We start from the raw sequence: 15529 nt of genomic DNA, 5'->3' as shown, positions 1-15529 counted from the left end.
ATCCTGGTCAGGGCACATGCCCAGGTTGTAGGACTGATCCCCGGTGGGGGGCGTGCAGGAGGCGGCCAATCTCTGTTCTCTCTCATCGATGTTTCTATTTCTCTCCCTCTCCCTTCCTCTCTCTCTAAAATCAATAAAGGAAAAAAATTTTTAACTATTTATAAAATAATAAGTAAACAAACAAAATGTTACTCCCCTGTCCAATCCTTTCATTTCATTCCAGAGGGAGTTTCTCTGAGGGGCCGGTCTGCCTTGTACCTCCATCACCCTTGCTAACTACTTCTCAACAAAGGAGGGCTTTTTGCTCAGGAGCCTGGCGGGTGGGAGCCTCTGGCCGGGGTCTCGGCCTGGCTGGGGGCGAGCGGGCTGGATAATTGTTTGTGGCGAGGTTTTTGTGAGCTCCCCGAAGTTCAGTGGCATCCTTGGTCTCTACCCAGCGGATGCTGACAGCATGTCCCCCCACCCCGTGTTGTGACCATGGAAAACGTCACCAGGTATTGCCAGACCTCCTCTGACAGAACCACATGGGTAGCCACACTTACACCCTTTTGTTCTCGCTGTTTTCTATTTTTTTTAAATACAGACTTAATTTTTCTTTTGAGCAGTTGTAGGTTCACAGCGAAATTGAAAAGAGGGTACAGAGATTTCCCACAGACCTCCAGTCTCCTCACACGCACAGCCTCCCCATTATCAGCATCCCCACTGGATGGGGTATTTGTTAAAGGGGGGGAACCTACATTGACATGTCATTGTCACCCAAAGTCCACAGCTCACATTAGGGTGCGCCCTCGGCGTGCGTTCGACGGGTTTGGACAAACGTGTAATGACAGATGTGAATCCTTATGTCACACAGAGTAGTTTCACTGCCCTGAAGATCCTCCGTGCGCCGTCCATTCATCCATTCCTGCCTCCCCACCCCCGGCAACCACACACAGACGCTCACAGACACACCGACACACACTCACACATACACACAAAGACACACACACACAGACACATGTACTCACACACAGTCACACACAAAAACATACACAGTCACACAGTCACAGTCATGCACTCACACAGTCACGCACTCACACACATACACATAGTTACGCTCACACACAGTCACACACACACAGCCACTCACTCAGACACATACACACAGTCATGCACTCACACATGCACACACAGTCACGCACTCTCACACAGTCACGCACTCACACACACACACAGTCACGCACTCTCACACAGTCACACACACACAGTCGCACTTACACACAGTCACACAGTCATGCACTCACACACACAGTTGCACTCACACACAGCCACACGCTCACACAGTCACGCACTCTCACACATACACACAGTCACGCACTCTCACACAGTCACACACACAGTCACGCACAGACACACACACAGTCATGCATGCACTCACACACAGACACACAGTCACGCACTCAGTCACGCACTCACACACAGACACACAGTCACGCACTCACACACATAGTTGCACTCACACAGACACACACAGTCACGCACTCACACACAGTCATTCACACACAGTCGCACTCACACACAGACACACAGTCACGCACTCACACAGACACACAGTCACGCATTCACACACAGACACATGCACTCACACACACAGTTATGCATTTACACACACAGTTGCACTCACAGACACACACAGTCAGACACACAGTCGCACTCACACACAGTCACGCACTCTCACACATACACACATACAGTCACGCACTCTCACACATACACACACACAGTCACGCACTCTCACACATACACGCACACAGTCACGCACTCACACAGTCACTCACTCTCACACATACACTCACTCTCACACATACACAGTCACGCACTCTCACACATACACTCACACAGTCACTCACTCTCACACATATACTCACAGTCACGCACTCACACACATACACTCACACAGTCACGCACTCACACACAGTCGCTCTCACACCTGCAGGCCCACCGCTCAGCTCTGTGCTCAGCACCAGGCCTCCTGCCGCTCACATCACCGGGGAAGTGGGACCGTCTCAGCCCTGAGGCCAGGAAAGGTCAGAGAGCCGAGTCAGCGCTGTGAATTCCCCACGGGTGTCTCTGGCCGGCACGGAAGGGTTTGGATGCGGGCGGGACCTTCAGGTGAATGACCACTGTGGCCAAGGACCGGGGAGGGCCTGGAAGGACACACAGAAGGTCAAAATCTGCTCCTAGAGGCCCCGCGAACCACGCTGGCCACCGCCAGAGTCTGGGCTCGATTTTGTTAGGACTCCGGTCTTCTCTGTCCCGCAGGAAGGACGGTCCCGCATTCTCCGTTTAGAAAAAGAAGCCGAGCCGTGTCCCCGGCTGTAGGAAAACCTGGGTGTGTGTTGCAAAACCACCGGGGTGGGTACTCGTTTGCCACAGGACACACGGCAGCGGGGTCTGTGACAATGCAAAGGTCTCCCCGCCTTTGCACGGAGCACCTTTCCCATCAGACGACAGAGCCCCAGACCCCCCCCAGACCCAGTGCGGCAGCAGCTGCTGGGATCAGGCCGGCGGTGGGCACGTCCCAGCTCAGAGGCAGCTCCGGGTGCCCAGGGCCCAGCAGCTGTTGGGGGATTAGCTGTAAGGAAAGCCGATCCTGTGACAAATGGCTCAGGTATGTCCACCCCTGGGAAGCATGAACTCCAGGCTTTACCTTAGAGAACTTGTGGGCTGGAGAAGACGGAAAACACCCTGGTGCTGTGCGTTCTCAGGGCCTCACGGTGTGGACAGTGTCCAGGGCCTGCCTCCCAGCAGCAGCAGGGACGAGCAGAGGGCAGGCGGGCTGCACACTCGACAGAGAGCAGGTGGTTTGGAGACGCTGGCCCGGCAGCTCAGTTGGTTAGAGCATCGTCCCAATATGACAAGACTGCAGCTTCCATCACCAAAGCACATGCAAGATGCAGCCAATGGTCCTGGCGGGTTTGGCTCAGTGGTTAGAGCATCGGCCGGCAGACCAGAGAGTCCCGGGTTCGGTTCCCGCTAAGGGCACGTACCTCGGTTGCAGTTCCTGCCCCGGCCCGGTTGGGGTCGTGTGGGTGGCAACCAGTCGATGCCTCTCTCTCACGTGGATGTTTCTCTCTCTCTTCCTCCCGTTTTATCTGAAGATCAATGCAAAAATGTCCTCAGGTGAGGATTGATTGAATGAACGGATGAAAAGAAGCAGCCAATGGCCCAGGCTGGGGTGGCTCAGTTGGTTGAGCGTAGATTCAAGCACTGAGAGCTCCCGGTTCAATTTCCAGTCAGGGCACATGCCCAGGTTACGGGCTTGATCCCCAGTGGGGAGCCTGCAGGAGGCGGCCCATGGATGTTTCTCTCTCCCTCTGCCTTCCTCTCTCTCTAAAATTAATAAAGAAAAAAAAATTTATTTTAAACATATATACTCTCATCTCTCTCTCTCTTCTGCTCCTCCCCACCCCCCTCAAGAAAATCCTTCCATGGCTCCAGGCCACAGTTGGAGTCACTCACACTCAGGCTCCTTACCAGGGTCCACAAATACATGGATGGTCTGGTCCCAGAAACCTCTCTGACCTGCTCCATGACCTCCGTTCAGGTCCCTGAAGAAGTCAGTCTCCACAACCCTAACAGCCACCCCACTCAGGACATGGCGTTGCAACCTCCTCCTCTGGTCCCACGGATTCCACCACCAGCCTTCGAGTCAAACTGTGATGCTCCGTCCTTCGGGCTTATCTCGGATGTCACTGTGGTGGCAGAGTGTCCCTAACTCACAGACTGGACGTTTCCCTGTCTGTGCCTCCCTGACAATCAGGGCTCCTCTGGATTATAACACCCGGCACACTTCATTTTGCCTTCTTTGGTCTTTTTTTTTTTTTTAATCAATTTGAGAGACAGAAAGAGAAACATCACTTTGTTGTTCTATTTATTTACGCATTCATTGGTTGCTTCTTGTGTGTTCCCTGACCAGGGATGGAACCTACAACCTTGGTGTATTAAGATGATGCTCTAGGCCAGCAGGTGTGGCTCAGTGGTTGAGCGTGGACCCATGTGCCAAGAGGTCGCTGGTTTGATTCTCGGTCAGGACACATGCCCGGGCTGTGGGCCCAATCCCCAGTGGGGGGCATGCAGGAGGCGGCCAATCATATTCTCTCTCATGGATGTTTCTCTCTCTCCCTTCCTCTCTCTCTAAAATCAATAAAGGGAAAAAAATTTCTTTTTAAAGACGATGCTCTAATCAGCTGGACTACCCAGCCAGTGTGTGAGCTACCCCACACTTTTGCATTACTAAAATCAGGCTGTGTCTTACATCAATGGCAGTCAAAGTTCAGAAACCAGCCTTTCTCCCTCTTGGTGCTAAGAAACTCATCAGCAAGAACATTCCAGGGGCTTAGATGTTACTCCCAGGAGCCAGGGACAAAGAGACTAACCTTTCTGTGGGCAGGGTTAACCCTTCACTGCACAGCCCTGAGCAGGTGGTGTTGGCTAAGGGACATTGCTTGGTGGACCAAGAGTCAGCACAGAACACCCAGTCATCTTGGGGGGTACCCGGCATTACCCCACCAGGTGCCGAAGTACTCAGACATTGTTGACATCACCCCAGATGGATGTTTTTAAATGTATGAAATACCCACGGACATGTAAAGTACAACACAGGAAATATTGCCGGTGATATCGTAATGACAATATATGGTGCCAAAGTGGGTGCTGGAAGTATCCGGGTGACCACTTTGTCAGTTACAAAAATGTCTCATCACTGTGCTGTACCCCTGAAACTAATATTGAATGTCAACTGTCGCTGAAAAAAAATATTTAAAAAGAATACCCAAAGCATGACATGTCAGCATTGGCTGGCTAGCTTCTCTCTCTGTTTCCCTCTTTCTATCTCTCTCCATTCCTCTCTCTAAAAAATCTTAAAAGCCCTGGCCGGTTTGGCTCAGCGGTTAGAGCGTCGGCCTGTGGTCGGGAGAGACCCGGGTTCGGTTCCCGCTAAGGGCATGTACCTTGGTTGCAGTTTGTCCGCGGCCCTGGTTGGGTCGTGTGGGTGGCAGCCACTCGATGTGTCCCTTTCACGTCGATGTTTCTCTCTCTCTCTCTCCCTCCCACTCTATCTGAACAAAATATCAAAAAAGTGTCCTCGGGTAAGGACTAAAAAAAATAAAATAAAAAATCTTAAAAAAAAAAAAGATCTGAACCCAGGTTTCTCTGACTCCAAGTACTAAGCTCTTTACATCAAGTTAAATAAATGGAAATGTTTGCCCTGGCCGGTTTGGCTCAGCGGTTAGAGCGTCGGCCTGCGGTCCAGAGAGACCTGGGTTCGGTTCCCGCTAAGGGCACGTACTTCGGTTGCAGTTTGTCACCGGCCCTGGTTGGTCGTGCGGGTGGCAGCCACTCGATGTGTCCCTTTCACGTCGATGTTTCTCTCTCTCTTTCGTCCTCTCTCTCCCTCCCACTCTATCTGAACAAAAAAAAAAAAAAAAAAAAAGGAAAAATGTCCTCGGGTGAGGATAAATAAATAAATAAATAGAAATGTTTTAAAAATAAAAGATAAAAACCTATTTATTTTATTATTTTTTTTTTTATCCTCACTCGAGGATATTTTTCCATTTTTTGTACAGATAGAGTGGGAGAGAGAGAGAGTAAGGGAGAGAGAGAGAGAAACATCGACGTGAAAGGGACACATCGAGTGGCTGCCACCCGCACGACCAACCAGGGCCAGGGACAAACTGCAACCGAAGTACATGCCCTTAGTGGGAACCGAACCCGGGTCTCTCCGGACCACAGGCCGACGCTCTAACCGCTGAGCCAAACTGGCCAGGGCAAAACCTATTTTTTTTAAAGAAAGAAAGAAAGAGCCCTGGCCGGTTTGGCTCAGCAGTTAGAGCGTCGGCCTGTGGTCCGGAGAGACCCGGGTTTGGTTCCCGCTAAGGGCATGTACCTCAGTTGCAGTTTGTCCCCGGCCCTGGTTGGGTCGTGCGGGTGGTGACTACTCGATGTGTCCCTTTCACGTCGATGTTTCTCTCTCTCTCTCTCTTCCTCTCTTTCCCTCCCGCTCTATCTGAACAAAGAATGGAAAAATGTTCTCTGGTGAGGATAAAAAAAGAAAGGAAGGAAGGAAGGAAGTCCATGGTATTCTCACAACGCCCTCTGCTGGCCTTTTTTTTTTCAGCATGTTACATGGTTTTTCCTGAGCTTCTCATATGGCACCAGCCACCTGGCTGTTGAGCCCTTCAGATGCGGTATGAATTGACTTGTTCTACTGAGTATAAAACACACACTGGGTTTCAAAGGCATTGTGTGGGGGGAAAGAATGTAAAATGTCTCATTAACAATGCTTTATTTCAACTACATGTTGATTACAGGATAATATTTCGAATGTTTGGGGTTCAATGAGACAGAGTCTTCAAATTAATTTCACCCATCCACCCATCCATCCATCCATACACCTGCCATCCACCCATCCATCCATCCATTTACCCGTCCATCCATTAATTCATCCATCATCCATTCATTCATTCAATCATTCCAGCCAGGTTATCTGTACTGTAGGCCGACTCTGTGTCAAGCACTATAGAAGACACTGTGAGTTCAGAGATAACTGAGAGAGACACAGCTCTGTTCGCGGACAGTCGCTTACACTGAACAGGAGAGAGGGACAATATGCAAGCAGATAAAAAATAAGATCGCAGACACGGGTTACCTGGGGACAATAAGACCAGGACAAGATTGGGGTGAATGCCCTGGCTGGTTTGGCTCAGCAGTTGGAGCATCGGCCTGCGGACCAGAGAGTCCCAGGTTCGGTTCCCACTAAGGGCACAGACCAAAAAAAAAAAAGATTGGGGTGAAGACAGTGGCAGATTCCCGAAATTATTTTTTTCTAATGTAGGTCCCACGAATTAGCATGTTTAGCAAACTTCACCTTCGCCGGTGACCCTGCAGGAGGCGGCCCCACCTTGAGCAGCCGGGACCAGCCAGGGTGGGGCTGACTGTTAGACAGCCAGCTGAGTTGCTTGTCACCAGAGCCCCTTGAAGTCGAATGCTTGTCTGCATGTGGGGAGGGGTTCAAAGTGAGGGTGGGGGGAGCCTCTTGCCAAAGCCCCCTTTCCAGCCGTCCCCTCCACAGACAGCTAAGGAGCCCCTGTTGGAGTCCGGGCTGGGAATTCGAACCCACACATACACACAGTCCTGGAAAGTTCCAGGCTCTCGTGTCCTTCCCTGCTCCTGTGACAGTCCCCTCCTGTCCCCTAGCTGGCTGCAGTTTCCATAGCAATGGATATCGCCAGATGACAGCTCTTGAAGCTGAAAACCACCCAAGTAGCCTGGTGGGGGGATGGGACAGAGTGGGGCTTGGGTGACCCTTAGCAGTCCGCTCTGGGCTCTTATGCAGTTAAAATGCATCCTTGGACAGGGTCTTTGCAGAACGGGGGGAGGGGAGAGGCCTTGGTGGGGGTCTCTGCTGCCTCTGCAGAAAGCCCAGATCACCCCCAAAGAGCCAGTGATATAAACCCTAGCTGCTCCCCAATTCACCCACTCATTCATTAAACCATGTGTTTATTCCACAAATAGTTATTTGATTAAATCGACAGTGACTGTGGATCATTATACTGATCCACTGACTGTCTACCTATTTTAAACTCCAGGCTGTGTCCCAAGGAGACCACAGGGAGGAAGAAAAGCCTGCGGTGCTCCCCTTAAACCGGGCTTCTCCCCTCTCAGCTGCAGTGGCACAAGCCCACGGAAATAAACACGTAACCCAGTGGCAGGCACCGATCAGTCCCGAGAAGACAAAGCCACCAACACGTGCTTTCATTTTGATCTTTTTTTCCTTTTTATTTATTTGTATACGTGTCCTAATAGAATTAATATTTTAGAGGACGGGGAGAAACAATAAACAAGTAACACATTGAAAAGTTAGTTTGGTTAAGGACGCCTTCTCTAATAAAGCAGACATGGCCTTCCGAAAATGGGAAACTTCATTTTACATGTCTTGACCCAGATAAAGTCCAGGTCACACTTCAGGTGAGAATACTTAGGCCAGATGGGAAAGTAATGTTTTCAAACTCACATACCACCAGCACAGGATCGCAGCCCGAGTAACAGACACGTTATTCCTTTCTTGTTTCCTCATCTGTACAACAGGTTTCCGGCGTGGGACAGTTCCTACTTCAGAGGGTTATGAGTAGTATATACATTCAGTGAAAAAAAAAAAAGCACATAATGTGGGAAGCACTAACCCTGCGGCAAAGTAAGAATTCAGGGAATGTTTCTGAATAGTAATAATTGTTTTGTTTCAATGTCCAGAAGATCTCAGGAAGTCAGCAGAGAGAATTAGGATCACTTTGGGGGATGTCAACAGAGAACACAGGAGATGGGAATAAGTATTAGGGGCTTGAGAGTGTGGGCTCAGAGCAGAGGAGCCCTTCTTGGGAGAATGATCAGGTCCCAGGCCTGGGGGACCCAGGGGTATGGCGAAGGAGAGGTCGTCCGCAAGGGCACCCCACGGGGCGGATCTGGAAGATGGTGATCCAGCCCTGGCCAGTTTGGCTCAGTGGTTAGAGCGTCAGCCTGCGGTCCGGAGAGACCCGGGTTCGGTTCCCGCTAAGGGCACGTACTTCAGTTGCAGTTTGTCCCCGGCCCTGGTTGGTTGTGCGGGTGGCAGCCACTCGATGTGTCCCTTCACGTCGATGTTTCTCACTCTCTCTCCCTTCCTCTCTCTCCCTCCCGCTCTATCTGTACAAAAAATGGAAAAGTGTCCTCGGGTGAGGATAAAAAAAAAAAAAAAAGAAGAAGATGGTGATCCAGGCGGTGGTTATAATCATTCAGAAGAGGAAGCCCACAGCTGAGCGCCAGACATAGCCTTTGATTTGGTTCTGCTCTGTAGATGCCGGGACAAGGAAGGCCTCTCAGAAGAACCAGAAGATGTTGACCAACCAGAGAAAAGGCAGGAAAAGCAAAGCAACCCAGGTAGTACTTCTGGCACAGGCTCAGCTTCTCCTCGTTGGACACCCCACTCCAAGTTCATAGTCACGCGGGCCGGTCCTCCCTAGGGTCTGAGGGCAAGACCCAAGCCAGGACACCCTGAGCGCCAAGGATCGCGAAGATCCACACCCCACTGGAGTTTACTTCCTCCGGGTGGATGCCTTTCCAGCTTTCAACTACCGATGTTTGCGTTCTTTGTTTCCTTTTTATTTTAAATTAAATTAAATTAAATTTATTTATTTATTCATTTATTTTTGTTACAGATGTTTCTTCTTTTCCCCCACTGATTTCCCCCTTCCCCTCCCTCCCCACCCTGTCCCCAGCTTTGTTGTCCACGTCCATTGTTCATGCACACATGCATATAAGTTCTGTGGTTTATCTCCCCCCACCCCCTCTTCTGGGGATTGTCAGTCTGCACCCCACTTCCATGTCTCTGGGACTACCCTGTTCTTCAGACTGTTATGTTCATTATATTCCACAAATAAGTGAGATCATATGATACTTGTCTTTCTCTGTTTGGCTTGTTTCACTTAGGATAATACTCTCCAGGTCCCTCCATGTCGTCTCAAAGGATAAGTGTCTTTGTTTCCTTTTTAAATGGCGATTGCGTTTAATTCTGAGAACGCAGTCATCTTCTGGGACATACTGTGCAGTGAAAATTCGACCTTCCTTGTCCCCTTCCTGGAAGTTACATCTGTTACACCAATTACTTCCGTTCTAAGGATATGGCATTGTCAGCCCCGCCCCCCCCCCCCTTTTTTTAACAGAATAGTAATTTTTGCATCCATTTTTCTGCAACTTTCTATGTCCCGCTGACTGTGAAGACAGCGTAGCATGGTGGTTAAAAGCACGGATTGAAGCCAACTGTCTAACTTTGACTCTCAGCTTCCCCATCTCTTGGTGCCTCAGTTTCCTCAGCTTTAAAATGGAGATTCTCCCCTGCCTGGTGGCTCAGTTGGTCGGAGCGTCGTCCTGCACACCAGAAGGTTGCGGGTTGGATCCTGGTTGGTGTGCGTATGGGAGGCAACCAATCCATGCTTCTCTCTCCCCCTTCTTCTCTCTCTAAAATCAATTTTTTTTTAATTTTTTTTTTTTTAATCCTCACCCGAGGACATTTTTCCATTTTTTGCACAGATAGAGTGGGAGGGAGAGAGAGGAACAGAGAGAGGGAGAGAGAAACATCGACGTGAAAGGGACACATCGAGTGGCTGCCACCCGCACAACCAACCAGGGCCGGGGACAAACTGCAACCGAGGTACATGCCCTTAGCGGGAACCGAACCCGGGTCTCTCCGGACCGCAGGTGGATGCTCTAACCGCTGAGCCAAACCGGCCAGGGCTAAAATCAATTTTTAAAATGATTTTTTCTTCATTGATTTGAGAGAGAGAGAAAGGCAGAGGGAGAGAGAGAGAAACATCGATGAGAGAGAACATCGATAGGCCGCCTCCTGCATGCCCCCCACTGGGGATTTGGCCCACAACCTGGGCATGTGCCCTGCCCAGGAATCGAACCGGCGGCCTCTTGTTGCATGAGTCATGCTCAACCACAGCCAGGCCTAAAATCAATTTTTAAAAATATCCTGGGATGAGGATTAAATAATAATAATAATAACAATAATAATAAAACAAAGATGAGCAACTGGGCACTCAGCCTCCTGGGGCTGGTACTTAGGGGAGGGGCCCCAGCCATTGAGCAGTGACCACCTTATCCACGGGCAGGACAAGGAGCTCAGTGACCTCATAATGAACCCCTCAGCGTAAGGTGCCCCTGCCAGTGGCCGTGGGAGGGGCAGGGCGTCTCCTTGGGAACGCAGGAGTAGAGGCTCAGGTCTGGCCCCTCCCACTCCAGCCAGACCTGCGGGAAGACACCGCCTCCAGGAAGTCCCACGCAGCCTCTCTTTGTCCACGTTCCTGGGCCCCAGGCTCCAAGGTGAGTGTGTGGCATGCCCAGCCTACCCCTGCATGGGGATCCTTGGGTGTCGTCAGAGTCCCCCGGGGTCAGTGGGGGCCAGCCAGGCGCCCGCCAGGAAGTGAACTAGGAAGTCCTGGCAACTGGGATTGGTGGTCAGAGCCTGCTGGGCCCTGGGCGAGGCCGTCCCCTCTCCAGACTCAGTTTCCCCAGTGGGACAGGAGCAGGTGTTCAGGGGCCAGTAGAGCCTCATCCTCTGGGACCATCAGGACCTGGACTCCTGTTCTTTGTGCCATCCCTCCTGCCAGGTGACCGAGGCCAGCCCCCCGCTGAGCCCCAGGCCACCCCCTGTCCTGGGGGAGCGTCAAGGTGACAGAGTAGCTGGTCCCTTTTGGGGGGGGGGGTCAGATCTTGGGCTGTAGACGGGAGGGAGAGCCTTCTCCCGCCATGCCTCGATGGTCCTGAGGCACGAAATCCTTCCACGTGAAACCCCAGTGGAAGTGGGGTCATCGTGGCGCGTCTTTGGCGGTTTATGGGCCACGGTGGCCGCTCAGTGGGGAAACTGAGTCCAGAGACCTTTGCGCTGGACCCGGAGGGAATAGCGTCTGCCAGACCACGGGGTCAGGTGTCACTTGCCCGGAGCACAGTAGGAGCTGGACAGGCCGGTGTGGCCGGAGAGGAATGAGCTGAAGGCTGAGGGACAGCATCTGCGCACATACGGTGGCTGCGGCGGTTCCCAGACCAGGCGGCGGGGCCCGGCGCCGGGATGGATTGTCCAGGAAGACGGCCACTTCGGACAAGGTATCTTGCTCAGGAAGGCTGGAGCAGCCCAGGAATCTGCATTTCAACAAGCCTCCACCTGCCCAGGTGATTCCGAACCAGGGGCACCTGGGCAGAGAGGCCTGGATAGCCAGGGAGTCATTCATGTCTCAGCAGCCCTACTAGCGTAAACGTAGGTTTCAGAAAGGTGAAACCAATGACCAAAGACCCTGTATTTTCATTTATTCACAAATAACTAATGCAGCCCTGGCTGGTGGGGTTCGGTGATTAGAGTGTGGGTCCATGCACCGAAGGGTCGAGGATTCATTCCCAGTCAAGGGCAGCTCCTGGGTTTCAGGTTCAATGCCCCACCTGGTCGGGGTGTGTTGGGGAGGCAACCAGTCTGCCTGGGTCTCTCTCACATCCATGTCTGTCCTCTCGTTTGCTGTCTCTCCCCGCAACCCCTTCCACTCTCTCTACCAAAAAAAAACCAAAAAACAAAATCAGTGGACAAAATATCCTTGGGTGAGGATTAACAACAACAACAACAAAAATACAGACATTTAGGGACCACCTGCTCTGGACCAAGACTAGAATTTTGCATCCACACATTGTGAGACTTGAGGGCCTAAAAAAGTCCTCTCTCTCTCTGTCAGAGTCTCACTCTGCATTTTCCTGTCCCCCCACTGCAGCTGTAGTTTCCATGGCGACAGTCTCTGTCGCTGTCAGTTGAGTACCCTTGAGGAGGAGGAGGGACGGCCACATCAGAATAGCCTGCAGAGGAGATGATGTGACTGGGAGAAGGTGGCGGCCCCTAGTCCCTCCCCACCCCCACTCATCACTCCCTCAAGCCTGTCCTCTTTGTTACAAGGTCTTCCTGGAAGGGGTTTTTGCAGAAGGGTTTGGGGGCGAAAAAAAGAAAGAAAAGAAAATTGTCAATGCAAACTCCTGCTGGCTCTTAAAGAAACCGCAGGGCCCGTTGGGCAGCTGCTGCAGATGTAGGGATCCTTCCATTCTCTGTTCTCACCATTCAGCCGCGCCTCATTCTTCTCCCCACGCAAGCTGACGGAGTGCCCGGGATATTGCAGACACTTGACTATAATTGCGAGAAACCTCTGACAAAGGAATGAAAACCAGGCTGCAAAGCTTCAAGTATCTTTCTGCCCGAGAAGCACAATGGGAGGGCTTCCAATTATGCTCCTTTCCAAAGACATGGAGCATCTGTCTCCTGGTAGCCATTCGCACCCAAGCACCCCAAGAGACAGATAATCACTTGAATGAAACCGAACAATCGGCCATGATGCTTGACCCAAATCGCATTGTTTTCTGGATCAGGGAAGAAGAGTGTGCAAGGAGGATGGGTTCGGCGGTGCACGCAGAACCGGATTGCTGTTGGTTTGGAGAGGCGGCCCTTGCTCGGCACAATTCAGAACCTCGGGACGGGCGCTGCCCGGCGGGACCTGGGGCGGCTGGGGACGTTCTCAAGGAGCAGATGGCATGGGGACAAAGCCTTCACCATCTGCTCGACCAAATGGTTGTTTGCTTTTTCCCACGAAACTCTATAAGCTGCCAGTGTTTTCCTCCGACGACGATGGGCCTTTCCCAGGTTGGGTTTTGTTTTTTCGAAAGCGTGGCCATCCTGGCTCTCAAATATCATAATTCTAAGTAGATGGGGGTTGGTTAGAGGGGAGATTTTGTGCAGAGGTGTACAGAGAATAAACTAAAAATATTTTTTTTCTTTATTGATTTTATTTATTTTCTTTATTGATATTAGAGAGAGAGAGGAAGGGAGAAGAAGAGAGAGAGATAGAAACATTGATGAGCGAGAACATCAACTAGCCACCTCCTGCAAGCTCCCCACTGGGGGTTTGGCCCACAACCTGGGCATGTGCCCTGACCAGGAATCAACCAGCGACCTCTTGGTGCATGGGTCGATGCTCAACCACTGAGCCACACCAGCTGGGCTTTGGTTGGTTCTTTTATGTGCCCTGACTGGGGATTGAACCCACAACCTTGGCATATGAGGATGATGCTCTAACCAACTGAGTTACACAACCAGGGCCTTGCAGATAGATATGGGCACACAGAATATGGGGCAGTCATAATCAGCCAGGAACATTGCACCACATTCATTACTGCTGGGTCATACGCAAACTTAAATTTTGACCAACTCTGGTTTTTATTGTACCATAGCTTGTAATAATAAAATATTGAAAATAAACTCTATATTGTTCAAGAGGGGACTGGCTAGATACATTCTGATGCATTCCTTCAATGGGATTCTATTTCATGCTGTAAAAGTCTAAGGTGTAGGGACCAAAAGAGCAAAATGTGTAGTGAAGTGTATAGTCATGTGAACAGTTGCCACCACTGTGTAAAAAAGGGGAAAAGGCCCTGGCCGGTTTGGCTCAGCGGTTAGAGCGTCCACCTGTGGTCCGGAGAGACCCGGGTTCGGTTCCCGCTAAGGGCACGTACCTCGGTTGCAGTTTGTCCCCGGCCCTGGTTGGCTGTGCAGGTGGCAGCCACTCGATGTGTCCCTTTCACATCGATGTTTCTCTCTCTCTCTGTTCCTCTCTCTCAATCCCACTCTACCTGAACAAAAAGTGGAAAAATGTCCTCGGGTGAGGATGATAAAAAAAATAAAATAAATAATAATAATAATAAAATAAAATAAAATACATGCATAGACCCTGGCCGGGTAGCTCAGTTGGTTAGAGCGTTGTCCCGATATGTCAAGGTTGGGAGTTACTTCTGCATGGCAAAAGAAACCAGCATCACAATGAAAAGAGAACCCACTCTCTGGAAGAACATATTTGCCAATGATACATCAGATAAGGGGTTAATATCCAAAATATACAGAGTACTATACAACTCAACAAAAAGAAGGCAATCCAATTAAAGAATGGGCAGAGGAGCTCAGCCGGTGTGGCTCAGTGGATTGAGTGTCGTCCAATGGACTGAGAGGTCCCCATTCAATTCCTGGTCAGGGCACATGCCTGAGTCGAGGGTTCAATCCCCGGTAGGGGGCATGCAGGAGGCAGCAGATTGATGTTTCTCACATCAATGTTTCTACCTCTCTTCCTCTCTCTCTAAAGAAATCAATTTAAAAAAAAATTTTTTTTAAATGGGTGGAGGACCTGAACAGACACTTCCCCAAACAGGACATACAAATGGCCAGAAGACATGAACGAACATGAAAAAATGCTCAACATCAGTAATCATCAGAGAGATGCAAATTAAAACTACTATGAGGTATCACCTCACACCTGCCAGAATGGCCGCCATCAACAAATCTTCAAACAACAAGTGTTGGCGAGGGTGTGGAGAAAAGGGGACTCTAGTACACTGCTGGTGGGAATGCAGACCGGTGCAGCCACTATGGAAAACAATATGGTGCTTCCTCAAAAAATTAAAAATGGTACTGCCATTTGACCTGGTGATCCCACTTCTGGGAATATATCCTAAGAAGCCTGAAACACCAGTGAGAAAGAATATATGAACCTCTATGTTGATAGAAGTGCTATTTACAATAGCTAAGATCTGGAAACACCCCAAGTGCCCACCAGCAGATGAGTGAATAAAAAACCTGTGGTACATCTACACAATGGAGTACTATGCAGCTGTAAGAAAGAAAGATCTCTTACCCTTTGAGACAACTGGAGAGACCTGGAGAGTTTTATGCTGAGTGAAATAAGCCAATCAGAGAAACACAAATATCACATGATCTCACTTATTTATGGAATATCATTAACAAAATAATCTGTCCATCAAAATAGACCCAAAATGGAAAAATGTCCTCAGGTGAGGATAAAAAATTTTTTTAAATAATTAAAAAATTCTAAATCTAAGATATGCTTATGATTAAGCAAAGGTTACAAAGGCAAATGCCCACAGG

This window comes from Molossus molossus, unplaced genomic scaffold (assembly GCF_014108415.1).
Source record: "Molossus molossus isolate mMolMol1 unplaced genomic scaffold, mMolMol1.p scaffold_m16_p_21, whole genome shotgun sequence".
Classification (NCBI taxonomy): domain Eukaryota; kingdom Metazoa; phylum Chordata; class Mammalia; order Chiroptera; family Molossidae; genus Molossus; species Molossus molossus.
This window is presented reverse-complemented; position numbering follows the sequence as displayed.